General features: G+C 49.0%; 1 protein-coding gene across 1 annotated transcript in view; it reads right to left on the reverse strand.

The window, feature by feature from the left end:
• SYNE2 (spectrin repeat containing nuclear envelope protein 2) overlaps positions 1–13702 on the reverse strand; it is a 176430-nt gene extending 162728 nt beyond the window's left edge. Inside the window, exon 1 of the mRNA XM_058807437.1 lies at positions 13648–13702. The gene's annotated coding sequence lies outside the window, so the exon portion shown is untranslated. The remainder of the gene's footprint in view (positions 1–13647) is intronic.
• Positions 13703–14083: the final 381 nt, after the last annotated feature.

Raw genomic sequence — 14083 nt, forward strand, 5'->3', positions numbered from 1 at the left:
GTGAAGAGAATGACCTTGTCCTTCCCTCTGTCCGGAGAACCTAGCATTAATGTAGGAAAGCATTAACTGCTTTCACCTTGGGACAGCCTGTGAAGTATCACAGAGTCAAAGAGGCAGTTCCAGGCACACTGGGATCCTTTTTCCAATGGATTCATTTCCTGTGGATTAATTTCTGTGAATTGCACCAGAGCTGTTGTGCAAGCTCATCTTTTCTCCAATGCAGGGTAAGTCACAAAAGAAAGGTGCCATTAGCAATGTCCTCCTGGAGAAGAAAGTTTTCCATGGTTTTCTCCATGGGGCAAATTCTTGGCCACCTGTGCTCAATCCACAGCTCAAATGGTTAAACCATCACCAAAAGCTTTCCCTGTGATGAGGGCACTCCTAACACTCAAACCCTTCTTCCCCTACTTCTCCAGCTATTTCCACAACAGGCATCTAAAAATATTGGAAATTATATCAAGCACAGTGGTACCACACCAATTCTAGGGTAATTTCCCTTCCTCTACCAAATTCAGCTGGTATTAGCCAGCAGATTGCAGAAAATCCTGGGCATTAACATACACACATAGGCACACTGATAAGAGAGAAACCCAAGAGCAAGTAGCACACTGCAAATCTCAAGGAGCTAACCTGAAAATAATCATACCCAGGCTTTGCATTCCATTATCATAAGAATAGACAACACTGATTTAAATACCTTGTCTCCAGTGAGGCTTAAGTCTTAATGAGACCTAAGAGATGCTCTTCTTAAGCAGGGTCTTTATAAGGACATTCTTGTCTCAGAAGAAAGGGTGAAAAAAGTTTCAGATGGATTTAGAGGATTCATTAGAAAGGATTTCACAGCCTTAACATTAGTTCAGATCAGGGTGGTTTGCAAACCTTGGCTTTCAGCTGTTCCAAGTACCGCAGATGGTAAGATTCCATGGCATGGAAAACCCAGCAGTTAAACCACTGCCTTCTTCAAAAAACAATGCCTGTAACTATAGCTAAAACAGGAAATGAGTATTCCATCAATTAATTTAAAGCTACCTCTACAAAGCAGCTGTGCACAGTACTTAGGAAGCAAGGCAAATTAGTATTTTCCACACTGTCCCAGGTAAGAACATTTTTAGCCTCCAAGTTCACAGCTAACCTGTGCACATCCCTGCACAGATGTACCCTCAAGGCCCTTGGAAAATCATATGCCATGAAATTAGCTCAGTTTTGCACTCCCTAAAGCTGAAAGCAGCAGATACCTTGCAAACAAGCCCAGCTAGAGGGATGTGAATATTATAACCCACTGTTAGTAAATCCCTGCTTCACTGGTTTTGCCTTTGGAGATCCATGCCCCACACTTTCCCAATTATGTTGGCTGCATGCTTTCCACTGGTGTTGCAACAGGAATTGCAGACATCTTTTCATAGCATCTCCAACCGCTTGTTTTTACTTTTCCTCCTTTGAAGTGCCACTGATTATTTATGACCCACTCAGGGACTCCAAGACCTGCCCTCCACAGAGGCCTCTCCATGTAAACTGAAGTCTGTTCCTAGCAACAGATTATTATTACTCATGCACTGAGCCAAGCCAACATCATGAACAGAAACTGCAGATTTTTATCTTTGGTGAACCAATCCAAAGGAAGTAGAGCTCCACAATGCTGACCAACTGAAGACCCTTTCCTTTTTGGCTATTAACAAAGATCTCTGTTTATTTTAGATTCAGAAAGAAGAAGCAACATTTGGAGGTGTGAGTCTTGAGCCTTGCAAAGTGCTACTGAGCCAGATTTTTTTGGTAAGCTATCTATCTGTATCTTTGACAGAGCCTCCCTGAAGGCAAATTGTTGGCATCCAAACCATGACCCCATGACCTAAATAATTATCACAGGAAGCCCCACATCAAGTTGGTTTGGTTTTCACTCTTTTATAATATTTTCCTATCACTTCTGATGTGCTCACAGCTCTGTTAAGCCTGAGAAGTTCACACAGCACTTCAGTTTGATGGTCCTGCTTTCTCCTCAAGACTTCACTTACAATGGTTTCACCATGTTTTCACTCAGTGGTGGGGGAAAGGTCTGTTTAAAGGATGTATTGTCCATCACTTTTGTGTTTAAACACTCATTTTTTTAAGATCCTACTCCAAATTGAAGTTCATCCCTTCCACTTTCAAAGTGCTTGCCAACATCGTTCTTCTGGGCCATCTCAGATTGTATCACACTCCCAACTGGAATGTGATCACACAGAAAACATGGTGATCCCCCTCCCTTCAAAGTCAGACTCCTCAGGATGGCAAAAATCAGGACAGCATCGACACATCTGCCTTGACTTCCTCTCTTGAGGAACTCACAACTTCCCCATGTCTGGCAGAAAAATAATTTGTTAGCATCCAATATGCAATAATGACATATTCTCTGTGCTTCCCTGGAGGAAGAAAAGGGCTTCCATTAGGTTTCCATCCCTTTGAAGGTGATACAGAAAAGAGGCTACAGCCTCCTGATCCTACATAACACCCAAGAGCATCAGATGGGTATCAGCCAGTCTTTTAATAAGTGGTATTAGTGCATGTGGCATCAGAGAGACTCTGCATTGCCTGGGATAAAGTTGAAATAAGCCTGACCTTGGGTACTCCTATGCTATCAGTAGCTGGAGATGAAGGAATCCAAAAGACAAAAGCTTGGAAAAGACTGAAAAGCTCTGCTCAGGTAGGACCAAGCCAAGAGAGCATTAGATAGATCTGCAAGACACCAAGCCTGGAGAACATAAGACCTTGAGGGGATTCAGAGCTGGACATGAAGCTGCACCCCACTGCCACAGAAATTATGTTGTCTCATATTGTCTGATGCTCTGGAACCAAGTGGACAAGTAAGGAATCCTCCAAAAAAGAAGAGCTGCAAGAGCAAGGCAACTCTTATAAGTTTATTTATGACAAGCAGCAGCAGCACATTTTTGTTATACAGGGACTTCCCAGTGATCTATTTATAGTTTTTGAAAATCAGCCAGGAGAAGCACATGAGTATACAAAAGCCACACCATTTTTAAGGCCAGCTAACGTTGCTAGTTTGTCTTTGATTTACACATCAGTAACAGTTCCTGTTACAGAAGCACAATGGATCTTCTTATGGTGTTAATCAATTATAAAACACTGTTAGCTAAGTGTCTTTCTTGACCCTTTCTCTTTTTGGGGGGGTGGTAATATATCAGTCATCCTGGTACAATTACACAGTTTGAAAACTGCACTAACTCCATGCTGATGTTAACACACACAGAGAAATGCTTTTATTAACAGAGCTAAGCCTTGTTCACACAGTCACAAAGGTTGACCCACAGAGGAGCACGATGCAATTACTTGCCCTCAGAATAAGGGCCTATCTCACATTTATCTGTTCCCAAGTGGGAAGGCAGTGCCAAAGCACACTGACTAAAACTGCAGAAACGATTCAGTTTTCAACTGGTTTCCAAGATTTTCCATATTGTCAATGAACACAAGAACTGCTCAGGACTTTAAATCACAGCTGTTAAGGTAAAAAAGAGAAGTGCTGAATGCCTGGAGGCTCAGGAGGCTGATGCCATACACCTTGATCAGCCCAGGGTCCGCTGCTATGCAGGAAGCCAAAAACACCATGGTGACTTCATGCTTCCATCAACGTCAAGGGCTCCAAAACACAAAACCATGAGCACATCCCAGCCCAAAACTACCTGTGCAACGCCCAGAAACCTCCAATCATGTCCAAAAAGCCATTTATCTGTTGCTGTGAGCCCAGACTGGAAAAGCTTTTCCAGAGCAGGAGTTGCTTTTGCACTCCCCAGCCAGGCAGAGCAGCTCCAAGGCCGCTTCCCGCAGATAACGGGGCTGTGGGGAAGGATTATCACAAAAACAACACAAAAACACGGGCTGGCTCCAGATCCGTGCTGTACCTGGGAACTGCATTAAGCACACAAACAGCACCTCCTCCTATGCGGGGCTAACTGGGAGCTGGGCTAACTGGGAACGCAGGCAGCAAGACAACAATCGCTGTCATTTCACAGGGCAGCAAGACAACAATCGCTGTCATTTCACTCCTCCAAGCCTCTCTCACCACAGACAGCCCTACTGGCCGCCTGCCCCGGCTGGCTGGGCTCAGGCCGCAGCCACGCAGCAGCCACGCCGTGCCCGGCCTCCTGAGGGAAGGGGAAAGGGCGCAGCATGGCCGGGCAGCGCCGCGGGGCCCAGACAGGCCCGTGACCTTGGGCTGGGCAGTTCCCAGCGCACGGCTCCGCTCCCACAGCCCCTCCTCGGCTTCCTGGCCCGGCTCCGGCTGTACAGTAGGGCAGGGACGGGAAGGGGGCGGGAATGGCCGCAATCGCACTGAGTCAAGGCTCTCACGCCTGATAGGAACGGACTGGACTGTACTGCCCACGCTAACCAAGCAAGAAGCACTGCAGTAAGTTGTTACTCTTATTTCCCTCCCTTGAATTGCAACTGAAAGTGTTTTAATACAGACTCACAGGCACGCTGGAACCACTTTACATGGTAAAGGTATTTAAAATAGCAATATATAACAACTACACCTGCTTGGCATTAATGGCAGGATATTCATGAGAAACAGGCTCCTAGTAATATTCTGCCTTTGAAGGAATACAAATGTTTCCTTCCCACTGCCTTCCCTATTCCCGTTTTCCCCAAATAAAGGAAACAATCAGATGGTTAACAAACCCATTATTCTGTTGAGTGAAGCTCTCCTAAGCAATAAAAGGCCTGGAGTATCTAACTTAAATCCTAACACTGTTCAGAAAGACCTTCCTGAAGAGCAGAAACCTGCTCTTTTAGGAAGTTAGGAAAAGAGAAGGCCACTAGGGATAGTGGCAATCTGCGCACGGGAGTTTCCACTAAGGCAGGGACTTGTGACTGAGCAGAATCCCTGGAAGCAGCAGAGCTATGTTTGCACAACAGAGCCAGGAAAGGGGGGGAAAGTCAACTGCACCGCGGATTTGGGAGCCTAAAGAGAAGAAAAAGGGCATGTCTCAAGCTAAACCCGTCTACTTTTTGGCAGTATTCTTGCAAGGATCACAAACTTGTTGTGACAGCTAAATATAGCAGGGAAAAGGAATCTACTGCAAGTAGTTCTCTCCAGCAGTGTTCACTGTTTTACGCAGGCAGAAGAAAAACACAAAAGAGAGATTTGTCAAGCAAATGGAAAATGAAGCTTGCCAAATTTGAAGGGCAAATTACAATCTAAATGATATGTCCTAGCCTGGCAGCTGTGAATTCATCAGCTTCTCTCTCAAGCATGTCCAATCAAGGCTACAGCAATGCAAGCTACTATGCTTCCCCAGCACACCTCTCCTTTCACTTGGAGGGGCTGCCTCTCCAAACAATGAGTTTTTCACGTCCCTCTAATTCTTTCAGTTCAAAATTCTCTTCAAAGTGATAGTTCAGGGTCTTGTTTGTTTGTTTGTTTTATGCCTTCTGTCCCACGTACTTCAAGGTCTGTGGGCAGAGCAGCCTTTCCACAAGCACAGCCTGCATGCTCACATGCCTGGGCTGGTTCTGCACATACAAAAGGGGCCCCTCGACAGTGGCATCTCCCACACAGCCTGTGCAGGACCTCCTCCACTAAGAAAAGCTTTACTTTACTTTACCATTTATGACAAATAAAATATCTTTGTCTTTGCTTTTAAGGAATTAGCTGCTTTAGGGGAAAGAAAAGAAATCCACAAACATACATCTCTGATTTATAGCATTGTTTCTAGCTTGTAGAGTAACTTCTGGTGTGCAGTGAAAACCTGGCCAAACACTGTTATTCCTGCCAGTGCTGATGCCAGAGAAGACCAAACAGCCAAAGGGCTCATAGCTCAAGAGAAAGAACTTGGTGTTGCACAGTAAACTGCTAGAATAAACTCTTCTTGCTATACAAAACAAAAAAATAAAACACAAGCACAATTGCAAAGCCAAGCACTCCAAATTAGAAGCAGCCCAGATTAAAGAATGCCTTACTTATACCATGCATTCCACTTCTGCACACTCGGGGTGACAAGAGTCCTCACATCCAAGTATGAACCACGGGGTGCCCAGGCTGCTTTCTTTGAGAATCAGGAGTTCTGACAACGCAGACAAACCAGGAGAGATGCTGGAGAGCCCCGTGCATCTCCCTGGCAGACAGGAGCAGCATTACTGACACCACAGTTCCTTTCAGACAAGCCCAGTCAAGCAGCAGAGGCCGTGTTGCGCAAGCAGAGGGGCTGCTCCATCCTGTCCCGGGCCAAGCAGGTGAGGAAAGACATGAGCCAGCCCCAGCCCCAGCCAGCTCCAGCCCACTGAGGTGTGTCTGTGCCTCTGGACAGTTTTTAGGGACACTACTCTGGCAGTCCAGAATGAAACCTCAGCAGGGAGATGGCGTGTGATCACCAACACAAGCCCTTGGAACAGGATATGCTTCAATTTCCTCACAATCCACACACTGGCATTCAGAGCAGTGAACTCCTGGACTGGCTTCTCGCAGAATTTTTGCAAGAAGAAACACATTCAGAGTCACCTCTGAGCTTTGCAAAGGTGATGCCTTCGCTCACCTACATTATCTGTAAAGGCATTCCAAGGCTACCTACAGCACCAGGATGGCACAGCTGCTCTGCAGGAGCACTGTTTGCTCACACTGAATTGCACAGATACCCACTTCCACCCCCTGAGGAACTCCTGAGGGGACCTGGATATGTAATTGGGAAGAAAATTCAGACTTTTCACTTCTCCAAAACAAAGCTAGTCCTGCTCTTGATTCCCTCTTACAATAACAAGCTCTGCTTTCTCCATCCCAGGGGTATTTCGTCATCAGCATTCCACCCAGTTTTGCATAAGAAACAACACTGCAAACTGTTTATCATACACTCTTTTTTTTCTTTTTAAAAAAGCTTCCCAAACAACCCTAAACCTGTCAGCCTTAACTGTGAAACCACTTGTTACAGGCTGAGCAGTTGAAGAAACAGGATGACAATGCCAGGAAATACCTGGAATTGATCTTTAAAGTTTATTTTTGGAGACTGGCTTTTCTCCCAGCTCTTATTTAATAATTTGCTCTTTCCCTCCTCTCCCCAGTTGCTCTCTCTGGGATCAAATTGCAATCTGTTTCACCTCCTGGAGTTCACCCACAGACCCCCTAAGAAGAACTTTAGGAATCAAATTCTGGCTCAGACAACACGTTCTTTCTATTTCATGGCTATCATATTCTTTCTCAGGTATCAGAAAAAATAGAATAGTCTGGTATTTGTCTAGAATCAGACATTTACAGGATCTATATAACACTCAGTACCTGCCTGTGCTTCGTATCTCTGCTACACAAGCAAATTTCTTCAGCAAAGTCTCTCCCTCGACATTCAGCTCACTTAGCAAAAGAAGTCTTTCTACTGTAAACTAGTTCTCCACACAGGAGGAATTTTACCCTTAGCCTACCTGGTTTACCACCACAGACAGCTTTTGCTACAAGAGCTGGTGATTGCTTTTCCAGACTGCTAAGTAACACAATGACGGCAACACCTCAGAGGTGACCAGGGTCTGGCTCCCTGAGGTTTGCATTTAGATCTATCTCTTGCATGCTGTGGATGTGTCTGTTTAAAGAGTTTCCACACATCACCCAGCCACCAGGGAACAGCCACACCTGCTATCCTGGGCCATGACAAGACTGAACTGTTGCACATTCACCCCAAGGTTCAGGTGCTTGCGACTGAAAGCACACACAGTCACACTCAGCAGCCTAGTGGTGTACAATACTTCAGCATTGTGCCTGAACTATGGATTTTTGCCACAGAAAGGACAGGGAAAGGAGGATGAGCCTATGTAATTTTGCAGAAGGTTTCCAGCCAGATGAAGTGAGTACCTACCAGGTGCTGTCCACCACTGAGAGCCAGTGCCAGCCTCATCCCCAGGAGTGCAGCAAACTGCAAGGAGCTCGGGCAGGGGAAGGAGCACACCCCTGGGAGCCCACAGTGTCCTCACTGCTTCCACCTCTGCACTAACCTGATGTGCGACCTTGAAAACGCCGCTCTGCAAATCCCCTTCGGCCTCTTACTTAGAGCAGATTGTCAGGTCCTGCCCAAAGCTTGTCTGAGTCCAGGGACTGACAGGGGTGAAGGGTGGATTTAAACTGGATGTTGCTGCCTGCTCCCAGGCTCAGGTACAGCCAAATGCCTTACACTGCCCAAGCAACACTGAGTCTGGTGGAAATGAGGACACTCAGAGTCCTCCTAGATGCTCTGCTGGGACATGAGACACTTTGGCCGAGATTCAGCTCTCCAGACACTAAACAGCCACAGGAGCAGAACCTCTGTAAGTGCTCTTTGTTTGAGCTCAGCAGAAACAATGGAGAGGAACAGGCACTTTTAGGGCAGTTTGTCCAGTGTATTTTTAGATGTCCAACCCAGTGTGGATGAATCATGGCTCAAAAGCGTGTGCTCCTCTCCAGTGACTATGAAAGGAGTCTGGAGAACTGTCTTTCGTGCAGATAGTTATGTTATAGAGTTTGGCAAGATGAACTGTGGCCTTTTAAGATGGGGGAAAGGAAGGAAACAAAGCAGCACCCCCTCAGGTTACCCTCCAAGGCTCTGTGCCTCTTTCCCCCAGAAACACCTTGTAACTAGATGATACACAATCACCTCCACCACTGGGCCTGGCTTTGCTAGCAGAATTTCATTCAGTTACTGAACTTGCATATTTCACCAAATATTCCTGCAAGCAGTGCTGCACATTGCTCACAATTCAAGAGCCTCCAAGAAGCTGGACATGCTTCTTGTGAGTCAGCTTTCATTCCTTTCCCTGCATCATTTAGCTGGTTATTAACAACACAAGCCCACACAACACAGAGTTCTCTAATGGAAATTGAACAGAGTTTCTCAGGTGTCTCTACAACCACTTCATGGATGGATGTACAAGTTGTGTGTCACAGACCAAGGGGTACCCAGTGTACTCCTTCCCCTCTCTGCTTAAACCTTTTGCTCCACCATTCACCAACTCCTGGTCTTTCTCCTGGCAACCAATAACCCAGAAGATTCAGAAAACTTTTTCCTGCAAACCCCACATTTCTGCCTCCTCCCTGCACTTCCACAAAAGTAATTGCAAGTGCTTTGTTTTCTGTCTTAATTGCCATTTCCTTTGATAGAACTTGCAGCCTAAGTCTTAACGCTCAGATAACTAATGCCATTCTTTTCTCTTCTGCCTCATCCCTGGTCACAAACAGTATTGCTTGTACCAGGGTCAGCAGTTCCTTAAAAACCTCTCAAGCCAATCTGTGCAGCTGCATTGTGCAGGGAGTTATCAGCAGGCTGCAGGAAGGTTAGAAAGCAAATGCCTCCCTACGAGACCAAACTTATGCCTGGAGTCAATGCCCCATCCCATTTCCCCTCCTGTGGGGAGATAACAGCCTGTTCTACACCAGCTCTTTCCCTCACACAGCTTTCTGCTGTGCACACAAGCTGGGCTAAACAGTTTTAGCCCCATTCCCTCTTCTGTCCCTGTCCTGGTCCCTCTGCACCTCCACAGGAGCAGATTCTTCCATCTCCTGCTGTGAGTTCTGTCACTTAGGTGATCTACAGAGGTTGTCTTCTTTGTACCCTCACCAACACCAGGAGCTGTGTGTGATCCATGAAGGTGGCAGGAAGCTGGCCAGTATTCAGCAGCAGTATTTAGTCTGCAGTCCTTTTGCAAAGAAAATGCTCCAAACAAGAGGGGTCTCTCCCCTCTCAGCATTATCCCTAGCCAAAATACATTCATCCTTCACAGTGACTGCTTGCTACTGGGCACCCTTCATGCTCTGCAGGATGCAAGTCAGTCCAGGAAGTGTAAGGCAGTCAAATTCATGTCCTGTGGGATAACATAAGCTGTATTTTATGATTCATAGTCCAGCAGCTATATGTTCTACCGTAGGTATAAACTCCTGCTCCTCCTGCAGGAACAGCATGTTGGCACAAAGAGAGTGGAGCGAACGTTGCCTCTTCCTTAACATGGATATTCCACTTCTACTCCCATCCATTTACACTCCTGACCAATTCATCCACACCAGCTGAAGTAAAAAACTCCCTCTGACCCAAGTCAGGTCTTGATTCCTCCTCTAGAGAGCAAAAATAGCAAAATCAGCTCAGCCTGCTCTGCCAGTGTCTATGTGGCCACCTCTGCCTCAGTTACAGGAGTCCCCCACCCAAACCATCCAGGGATGAAACTCAAGCAAGGAAAGATTAGATGAGAGGTGTATGAAATGTCACCTTCCCTTTATTCACAGCTTATGGATCAATCCCAAAGTATTACTCATGCAGTGCTCCACACTCCACATTGTGTATAATCCCACTGCCTAATCCAGCTACTTGTTCCAACAGGCATGTTGCTAGGAGTGGGTCCTTGCCATCACTGGGAGCATTCCTTCAAGACCACATCCTCTCCCACACCTAGAAGTACCACAACAGCTCAAAAAAACCTGCAGGAAATGTAGAGCAAGCGTGGTGCACACACAGCTCATCCCTGCAACAGGACACAGCCCATGGCCATCCTCTCCCACGCTGCCAGATCGTGTTGGGGAAGCACTTCAGTTGTGGTAAGCAACAGATAAGCATCTCTGCACCGACACAGAAAAAGCATCTCAGCTGGTAGACTTTTAAAACCAGTATTTATTGTGCCTCAGGGAAGAAAATAAATTGGCTAAATGGGCTGAAAGGCACAGCCTCACTAGGAAGAGCTTGGATTGTCTCTTCGCATCTTTCGGCACAAACCCGGCCATTGAGAGCCCGGATCTAAAACAGAGCCGCAGTTGCTAAGAAAACAGCGCTGCAAACAGATGTCAGGAGATGATTCATGGAGTAAGGGCATATCCCTGTACTACAGATAAACCAAATGAATGAGGCTCTTTATACCTGATCTCCCAAGCTGGCCTTCTTCATAGCCTCTCTGGGACTTTGTCTTTAGTTCCTTTCTATATTCAGATGTTGAGGAAACGGAGCAGAGCTGAACTCACTGTTTATGGAATAATTACTAGTAAAAGGGTTTTACAACATGCATGATTAACTCAATAAATGGGCTAAATTGTGGCCCATTTGTCCCCTAAAACAATGCAATTTTCTCCCAAAGCATGCAAGCAATCTTTCCCAAAACATATCACGAGAAGTAACATAAAAGACACAGATAAAAACTACAAAGAAACAAACAGTAACTGGTTGGGTTTCTTTTTTTTACTTTCTCTTTCAACATAAAACTTAAAATTAGCAGCTAGGGAGATAAAGCATTTTCAAGCTATTAGATCATTAGCCAGCAATGCACGCCTCTCCTTGAATTACTTCATTGTGTCTCTGCTTAAAATCTTTGCCTGACAAATAAATAAAAAATAGCTGGCACACTACAGGACTGGTCAAGTGCTACTGACACCAACAAAATTCTCAGTTACTTTACTGAACTTTTAGTCAGATTTAATAGGAGAAAGATTAGCTCCTTTCTTAGAATATCCAGAAACATGTAACATCCCGAGTTGGAAGGAACGCCCAAGGAACATTAAAGTACAGTTCCTTTGCCCCTCTTAAACCACCATGCTCAAATCTTAGCACTCTATGATATCAGCAGCACTTAACATAGAGTTCCCTGAGGGTATTTGTAAGGAATTGTTTAAATAAAGGAACTTTAATACATGTTTTAATAGAAAACTCAGGTAAAAAGGTAATTATCATTTATTACCATTTATTAGCAAGAAGGGAAGAACGAATATTAATTTACACACTTCTGAATGGGTGTTTGTACAGCATTTCACACGAGGGGGGCCAAGCATTGTCACCACGTACTGATATGTGCAGTGGCATGTTATTGTGGTCACTGGTGGTGTTTCACTTCCAAATTCCAGTGTCACCACCCATCCCTCTCTCCAACTCATCCCCACTTCCACCACCTGCAGAGGCCAGGGCTTCCTCTCCCCTGCCACCTCCTGCTCACTTCACACCACCCCATCCTCTCTTGCTGCGACACGCTGCCTTCTGCCTCGGAAATCAATTATTTAGGCTGCCCTGATTTCAGCGAGAGGTGGCCGAGTGTGCAGACACGGTTATTGTGAGCCGAGTTAGCAGCTACCACCCCGCTCCTTCTCAGAGCTATGGAGCCCCCCCAGGAGCGGCTGAAGACCGTGACACAGCGAAGCAAGCGCCCGCAGCCGCGTGTTGCTTCTGCAGGAATTGCATTTCACACAGAGATGTAAACACAAGTGCCCGCCAAGCTACGGCTCCGCTCGCTTGGCCAACAGTCACAATAACGAGCCAGGATGCTGCACGTGGCACTTACGTCTTTGTCTGTCTGTCTGTCCTGCAAGGGCACATCACCCTGTGAGCTGAGAGGGAGGAAAACTCAGGAAGCACAGAAAGAAGGGGAGAGGACAGGCAAGACACAGGGAGAGAGGAAAGCAGAGGCATGAGGAGCACACAGTCCCAGACATGACACAGGCTGCGAGAAACTCTAAAACTTGCTCCAAGTTTTCTCTCTGTAGATTCCCAGTAACTTGAGGAGGGTGCACCTGCTCCACTTCCTGATGCCTCCAGCAGCTCCCAGGAGAAACAGAGAGGAGCGATTCAGTTTGATTCAGAACGATTCAGACTGAGCCCAGGTTTACTTCTGGAGGTGAAAGGAAGACAAGGAGTTTTCCCCTAAATCCACACACACACAGAGCACCTGACACTAAGTCAGCCCCAAGTTACAGTCAGTAAGCCCCACGTGCGACATCCCGAGGGCTGGAATAACACAGATCCGTAAAAACTGCTCCGAGAGGCAGCAGGCGGCTGCCAGGAGCCCTGGAAAGACGGGAGGAAGGGAGGGAAGGCAGGAGGGAGGCTGGCAGCGAGGCGGGAAAGAGAAAGGAGCCCATGTGCAGCGGGAACCACAGAGCGCGCGATTCCTCAGCGGGCAGCGCTTCACCGGGGCAGCAGCAGCGGCAATAAAACACAGCGCAGGGAGATGCCGCTGCCTCCTGCGGCCCTCCCAGAAGAGCAGCCGCTCCCTTTTCCCGAGAACTTTGAGTAAGTTTGCACGATCAGTTTCCAAACACACAACCCCAGAGATAGCAACGTTCCCAGCGGTACCCCCGTCTCCCCCGGGAAGCGCCGGTCACCTGCCCGCACCCCTGCGTGCTCCCCCGCCGCGGGACAAGCCGGCTCCGGCCGGAGCTCCTCCGGCAGCGCGGCCCCCGCTCCGGAGGGCAGGGCAGCACCGCGGGGGCGGGAGCTCGCTCCAAGCCTGCTCCAAGCTCGCTCCGAGCTCGCTCCGAGCCCGCTCCCGCCGCCGGCCGAGCCCGCCGCGCTCCCCCCGCCAAGCCCGGCGAACTCCCGCCGCTGCCCCGCCGCGGTGCTTTCCCCTTTTCCCGGTTTTGCAGCGCTGGGATGGGGGGGACGCGCTCCGGGAGGGCGGTCTCTCCATCCGCGCCCCCGCGCAGCGATGTCCCGCGGGGGGCGCGGGCGGTGCCGAAGGTGCAGCCGGCACCGAGGGAACAAAGGCGGCGGCGGCGGCGGGGAACAAAGAGCGGCAGGTACCGGCGCGGCGGAGGGCGCGGGCAGCGGCGCGGGGCGGCGGCACCGGCGGGCCGGGGCATGGGGGCCGGGGCCGGACCGGGCGGGCAGCGCCGCCGCTCCCGCACAAAGGCGCAGCCGGGGCCGCGCCGCAACTTCCCGCGGGCGGGTCCCGGCGGGGCAGACTCACCGCGGGCGCAGTCCCGGCATCGGCGACGGGCGCGGGTGGCGGTGCCGAGGGCGGGAGCGAGGAGGAGGAGGAGGAGGAAGGACGGACCGGCCGCTCCCCGCCCCGGCCGCTGCCAGCGAACGAGCGCGCTCCCCGCCCGCGGGCCGGAGGGCGGCGCGGCCGCGGCCCCCGCAGCCCGGCCCGGCCCGGCCCCGCCTCCCCGCCGGGAGCGCCCCCCGCCCCGGGACACCCCGGCACGGCCCGAGGAGGGGACAGCCCCGGCTCCCCGCGCCCGCCCGCCCTCACCGGCCTTGGCTTCGGCTGCGGGGTTCCCCGGTGTTTTCCCTCCCGGCGCTGCTCATCCCGCCCCTCGTGAGCAGCCGGGCAGGGCCACGGGCGCTCTGTGTCCGTGTGCTTCAGAGTGAGGACTTGTGCTGTAGGAAGCGTTTTCTGGTCT

This window comes from Ammospiza caudacuta, chromosome 6 (assembly GCF_027887145.1).
Source record: "Ammospiza caudacuta isolate bAmmCau1 chromosome 6, bAmmCau1.pri, whole genome shotgun sequence".
NCBI lineage: Eukaryota > Metazoa > Chordata > Aves > Passeriformes > Passerellidae > Ammospiza > Ammospiza caudacuta.